Source organism: Castor canadensis, chromosome 13, assembly GCF_047511655.1.
Source record: "Castor canadensis chromosome 13, mCasCan1.hap1v2, whole genome shotgun sequence".
NCBI lineage: Eukaryota > Metazoa > Chordata > Mammalia > Rodentia > Castoridae > Castor > Castor canadensis.
Genome location: NC_133398.1, coordinates 73,997,837 through 74,005,042, shown reverse-complemented (window position 1 = coordinate 74,005,042; position 7,206 = coordinate 73,997,837). Strand labels below are relative to the sequence as shown.

Sequence of the window (7,206 nt, the reverse complement as noted above, 5' to 3'; positions counted from 1 at the left end):
CTCTGGAGTAACCTGTGTCACAGTCTTTTGGGTATATCCCCAAGAGTGGTATTGCTGGATCAAATGGTAGATCAATGTCTAGCTTTTCAAGTAGCCTCCAAATTTTTTCCAGAGTGGTTGTATTAGTTTACATTTCCACCAACAGTGTAAGAGGGTTCCTTTTTCCCTGCATTCTCGCCAACACCTGTTGTTGGTGGTGTTGCTGATGATGGCTATTCTAACAGGGGTGAGGTGGAATCTTAGCGTGGTTTTAATTTGCATTTCCTTTATTGCTAGAGATGGTGAGCATTTTTTCATGTGTTTTTTGGCCATTTGAATTTCTTCTTTTGAGAAAGTTCTGTTTAGTTCACTTGCCCATTTCTTTATTGGTTCATTAGTTTTGGGAGAATTTAGTTTTTTAAGTTCCCTATATATTCTGGTTATCAGTCCTTTGTCTGATGTATAGTTGGCAAATATTTTCTCCCACTCTGTGGGTGTTCTCTTCAGTTTAGAGACCATTTCTTTTGATGAACAGAAGCTTTTTAGCTTTATGAGGTCCCATTTATCTATGCTATCTCTTAGTTGCTGTGCTGCTGGGGTTTCGTTGAGAAAGTTCTTACCTATACCTACTAACTCCAGAGTATTTCCTACTCTTTCCTGTATCAACTTTAGAGTTTGGGGTCTGATATTAAGATTCTTGATCCATTTTGAGTTAATCTTGGTATAGGGTGATATACATGGATCTAGTTTCAGTTTTTTGCAGACTGCTAACCAGTTTACCCAGCAGTTTTTATTGAAGAGGCTGCTATTTCTCCATCGTATATTTTTAGCTCCTTTGTCAAAAATAAGTTGCTTATAGTTGAGTGGCTTCATATCTGGGTCCTCTATTCTGTTCCACTGGTCTTCATGTCTGTTTTTGTGCCAGTACCATGCTGTTTTTATCATTAGTGCTTTGTAATATAGTTTGAAGTCAGGTATTGTGATACCTCCTGCATTGTTCTTTTGACTGAGTATTGCCTTGGCTGTTCGTGGCCTCTTGTGTTTCCATATAAATTTAACAGTAGATTTTTCAGCCTCATAAAGTTCTGACTTTATGTTTCTTGTGTTTCTTTAAATTATATTTGAGAAGAAAGTAGTAAAATGAACAGTATAGAGGAATACTTTCAGTGCTCTAAAAGAATATACAAATAAAAGGAAACTAGTCATGATGGTACAAACCTGTAACCCTAGCACTCAGGAGGCAGAGGCAGGAGGACCCTGTTTCAACCTCCTACCCCCCCAAAATACATAAAAGGGTTATTTCTGTCAGAGAGGTGAATCTATGCCTGTCAGTGAAGAATATCAGACCAAAGATTGGTTTTAGATAGTTTTTAGGGAGTTTTTAATCATTAATGTGCCAGTTTAACCAGTAAATTTGCAGAGATCACTCACTCCTTGGAACTCTGATTAAAACTGGTCCCTTTCTTACTTTGGCTATGTGTGTGTACACATATATATGTACTATGTGGGTGGTATATATATATATAAATATATACATGTATAATATATATACATATATTATACATGTATAATAGTATTGTATATTATAGGCAGAATCCAAAGCAACCAAAAACTCCAGTCTTACTGTCTTTAAATAATGACTCCCTAAGAAACTAGCTGAGTGAACCACAGCAAGTGAGAGCAAGTGCACCTTTTGTCCAGTCTGACCTTCTCTCATGACACTTTGGCGCCAAATGTGTGCTGTTGTCACCAAACATACTCCCTTTGTGTTCATAGTTTTGTGAGTTAAAATAGAAAGATTGGAGACAAGACAAACAGCAATGCAGCAGCTGAAGTGAAAATCCCCTGGTTTGGGAAAAGATTTCATCTGTAGTGGCAAATCCTTGTGCTCACTTCTCCTTAAGAAAAAAATCCCGCCAGGCACCAGTGGTTCACACATGTAATCCTAGCAACTCAGGAGGCAGAAAACAGGAGGATTGTGGTTCAAAGCCAACCTGGTCAAATAGTTCAAGAGTCCCTATCTTGAAAACACCCATCACAAAAAAAAGGAGGGGGCTGTTGAAGTGGCTCAAGATGTAGGCCCTGAGTTCAAGCCACAGTACCAAAAAAAAAAGAAATCCCAAATGCAGTTTCTATCACAGTGCTTCTCTACTGACATAAGAATTAATTACTTTGTTGAAGGTTTGATGTTGAATCTTAAAAAACTATTACCGGGAAGGGGGGGAGAAATTACCCAAACAATATATGCACATGTGAATAAATGAATAATTTTAAAACATTATTAGCATGATAATAATAAGATTTAATCTCTTAAAGAAAAATTTGAAGTGTAAATGTAATTTTTTTTTTTTAAGAGTACTGGGGTTTAAACTTGCAGCCTCAAGCTTGCTAGGCAAACCCTTTATCACTTGAGCAACAGCCCAACCCTTTTTGCTTTAGGTTATTTTTTCAGGTATGGTCTCAGTTTTTGCTCCAGCTGCTGTTTGTTTAGCTACCCTGAAACACAAGCTAATAAATACGAAATCTCCTTCTAACCTGAGCTCTCCTAATATGTCTAAGTATTTCATTGATATAAGCTCATCTCATCAGACCTTAGAAAAGGAGCAAGGAGAAGCACTTTGATTTAAACTGCTTGATGAAGAATATATTCCTTCTACTTTGCAAGTGAACAAATTTTCTCATTTGATTTACATTTCATCTATACACACTTTCTTTTTTTTTTTCATTTTTCTTTTATTATTCATATGTGCATACAAGGCTTGGTTCATTTCTCCCCCCTGCCCCCACCCCCTCCCTTACCACCCACTCCACCCCCTCCCGCTCCCCCCCTCAATACCCAGCAGAAACTATTTTGCCCTTATCTCTAATTTTGTTGTAGAGAGAGTATAAGCAATAATAGGAAGGAACAAGGGGTTTTGCTGGTTGAGATAAGGATAGCTATACAGGGCATTGACTCACATTGATTTCCTGTGCGTGGGTGTTACCTTCTAGGTTAATTCTTTTTGATCTAACCTTTTCTCTAGTTCCTGGTCCCCTTTTCCTATTGGCCTCAGTTGCTTTAAGGTATCTGCTTTAGTTTCTCTGCGTTGAGGGCAACAAATGCTAGCTATTTTTTTAGGTGTCTTACCTATCCTCACCCCTCCCTTGTGTGCTCTCGCTTTTATCATGTGCTCATAGTTCAATCCCCTTGTTGTGTTTGCCCTTGATCTAATGTCCACATATGAGGGAGAACATACGATTTTTGGTCTTTTGAGCCAGGCTAACCTCACTCAGAATGATGTTCTCCAATTCCATCCATTTACCAGCTATACACACTTTCTGTTTACTGATTCTGAGGCAGGCTAGAGAGGCATAGGGGAAAACGGAGTCTAACTACATGGTGGCCAGAGGCTGATGCAGCCACAGAGCTGCTTTACAGCAGTTTGTCATGAAACCACTCTAAACAAAAAGTAAGTCCTTGTCAGAACCAGCTGGGACCAACTAGCTACTAGCCCTGATGACCACTATCTGTCCTTTCCTTCATTATAATGAAATTTCCATATTATTAGCATTGCAGGTTGGGATATTCCCATCATGCATCTGACCCTATGACATCTGAAAACCATGTAAGGACAGAAAAGGAGTATAGACATTATTCCAGCAATTCCCACCTTTTCTCCCATAAATAATTTTTGGCTTCATTAAGTTTGTCCATGACAAATGTTGCCCCAAATTCTGATGCATGCCACTCTCTCTTGGCAAGCCAGCACACTCTTTTGTGTGTACTTTCACCTGATAAAAGTCCCTCTTAATTCCTTACTTTATCTCATCTCTGAATTCTTTCTCTGAAGGTGATAAGAACCTGAAAGTACTGGGTAGAGTTCTCTATTTAGTTTATATCTTTGAAACCTCACCAGCCTTCACAACTGGCAACAATTCCATCAACCGACTTCTTTTTGTTTTGGTTGGTTGGGTTCTAAAACAATACTATGGCTTGTATATTTCTGAAAAAGAAATTTTTAGATTATTTTCCATCATCCACATCAAAATTGCCCGGCTCCCATGCTTGCTCCACCATAAAAGCTATGCAAATTCCCGAAGTAAGGAGGACTGAAACTTAGAATAATCAACTTGGTATAAGAAAAGAACTTTAATATTCATGACGGTACTCACTTCAGCAGCACGTACCCTAAAACTAGAGCGATACAGAGAAGATTAGCACGGTCCCTGTGCAAGGATGACATGCAAATTTGTGAAACATTCCTTATTTTAGAGAAAAAAAATTCATGACAAATCCTCATGGAGGAGAGAAAATTTATACATCCTAAAGAGTGTTCAATACAAATGACCAAGTTATTTTTATCTCTGACTTTTCCATTTTCACACTGCTGCTTCCATCCGAGGATTATTTGATGGTTTAAAGTGTCATCGTCCTACAAGATGATGTATGTGAAAGGGCTTTTAAAATTGCAAAGAGATATTTTGACCCTAATCATTATTTTTAGAGAGAAATGAAATGTGACGATGTGACAGCTGTGTAAACGGTTCCATTGATGCTTCCTGTACAATGCTGTTCATGCTTCACTCCTCCCCTCCCCTCAGTGCTTCACTGCTCACAGGCCCACTTGCCAAACTGCATGCATTTGGGCTCCTTTCTCTTGCTACTTGAGAAGTACCAGTGGAATTAAATCCATGTAGGAGTGGCCCTTAACCAGAGGCTGACTAGAACTCAGGCACAGTCCAGCCCCCTGGAGTCCCTGGTGGTATAACTGAGCCAATTATGTCCTCCACAGATCCCCAACATTTTCCCCAAGGAGTAAGCTCCAGTCACAGTCTCCCTGGCTTAATTTCACAGACTTACTGGCTGCCTTCCTCCCCACGCCCACCCCAGTCACTTCCCTATTCTAGATTTCCTTCACCTCCTAAAATAAAATGTTCACGCTGAAATCTTTCCCTCAGCGTGTACTGGGGGCAAATCTAAAAAGATACTGTCATTACTTAAAACACATTTGTAACTTCCCAAGGTCACTGAATCATGGATAGTTAGACCTTGAAAAATCAGTACAGTAGAAAGACAGAGGCTTTGGAGCAAGAACTACAAATTCTGGCTCTACCACTTACCAGGTGCCTTCATAGAATCCTCATTAAACCTCATTGTCATCATCTATAAGTATTTACTTTTTTTCTTGACAATACTCGGCTTTGAGCTCAGGGCCTTGAGCTTGCCAGACAGGCATTCTACCAGTTCATCCATGCCTCCAGCCTAAGTATAATACCTGCCCTGACTATTTTACGGGTCTTTTAAAAACCTAAAGACAGAAAGAAAAAAGGGGTGGAGAGGGGAAGAAGGACAGGAAAGGAAATTGGGGAAAGTTTCAAAACACTGGTTGAAACAGGGATAAAAAACAAGAGAAGACTCATTCTGGGGCAGAGACAGGTGGTTGTCTATGGGAGCAGTGCTAGATTTAAAATAAAGAATTTGTTTGCAGAATGGAGGAAAATAATGTGTAGTAATTTAAAGAATATACGGTTTCTTCCCTGCCTGGTCTGATGAGTATGAATAAATGTCCATGGAAGTCATTATATACTGTAGAGGAGGTACCCAGAAGAAGGAAAAAGATATTAGAAGATTGCCCTGTGGGTGCCGGGGGCTCACACCTGTAATCCTAGCTACTCAGGAGGCAGAGATCAGGAGGATCATGGTTCAAAGCCAGACCATGGGCAAATAGATCTTGAGACCTATCTTGAAAAAAACCCTCACAAACATGGGCTGGTGGAGTGGCTCAAGGTGTAGGCCCTGAGTTTAAGCCCCAGTGCAAAAGAAAGAGAAAGAAAGAAAGAGAGAGAGAGAAAAGGAGGGAGGGAGGGAGGGAGGGAGGGAAAGAAAGAGAGAGAGAGAGAGAAAGAAAGAAAGAAAGAAAGAAAAAAAGAAAGAAAGGAAGAAAGAAAAAAAGAAAGAAAGGAATTCTAATTAACAAGCCTGCAATTCTTCTAGATTTTGGGAATGTATCCATTTAAAGTACCCCTTATTTTCTTCCAGGTTAATTCTTTGTAATGAATCATTTGAAAAGAACAATCAAAGGCTTGGTTATCTTTCTGGGACCATAGTGGTGGTAAGTTACTCTCCAGTCTAAGGCTCAGAAGAACAAGACAACTCATTTTGTAGTAGGTTACTGTGCAGTCCAACCTGGCACATTCTATTTTTTGTATTTCTTTGCTGGTGGACAGTTAGACAAAGCAAATTTGGAGGTATCATAATTATAAGCTCCAGCAAGAGCCTAGTAATACAAACCCCTTTTCCTAGCAGCCACCTGATAGAGGCTTATTTTTAATATCTCTGTTAGAGGTTGACAGCGGCAGAATTAGTCTACAGCAAACACTATTATACCCAAAAGACTTTGGAGTTTACATAGTTCAGTGCTGTCAACTTTACAATGAAATGGCAATCCAGAGAGGTCACGTATAGTCACAAGATCATACAGGCAACGTTTAGGCAAAGACTTAGTTTGAGTCTCCCAGCTCAAAGGTACAACAATCTAAGTAGAAAACGCAAGGATTTACATGCAGAACTGGTCTTGTTACTTTTATAGTCTCTGGATAAACTTGAACATATTTCTTGTGTAATCTGAGTATTTTCCTCTAACTTTAAACTGTATTCTAACACATATCTTTTTTAATTGTGTGGAGGATAAAAGAAAAATGTGATCATTGTGTTATGCTGGTAAATATTTAATAATCAGCTCTTAGCATTGATGAAGGAGCTGTGATATTGGCATTTGAGTATTTGCATGAAATAAATATTCTTCCCATGGCCAATCTCAAACTGCCAATGGCTTAACAACTGGCTGACAAGCTTCCTGACAGCTGCTCCTAAAGTCCATTTGAGCCAGCACAAGACAGACACCAGTGAACGTATGACACTCGGCATATAGTGAACACTAGCTGCCTTCTCATCCTCGCTAGTCATGAGTTATTTCGACCATGCTATGTAACTAGTGTTTGATAGACAATTTTAAAATGCCTCAAGATAGGAGAGCCATCAATGTATTTTTACCTAGGTAAATAAAACTAACTCTAAAATACTTCATACCTTTTGAGGGAATATTTACTCTTTTTCTAACAATGCAGGATGTGTGAAGTACATAGACTTCACCCTTGTGGCTTCCCAAAAAGGTTAACTGAGGTACACCAAAAGTCTGTGGAGACCATAAAGCAGAAGAGAAATGATGATTTTAAATATGAACACTG

General features: G+C 39.1%; 1 non-coding gene across 1 annotated transcript; it reads left to right on the top strand.

The window, feature by feature from the left end:
• The first annotated feature begins 4,123 nt into the window (after positions 1 to 4,123).
• LOC141415906 (U6 spliceosomal RNA) lies at positions 4,124 to 4,230 on the top strand. The gene has a single exon (XR_012440857.1). It is a non-coding gene; the product is annotated as a U6 spliceosomal RNA (small nuclear RNA).
• Positions 4,231 to 7,206: the final 2,976 nt, after the last annotated feature.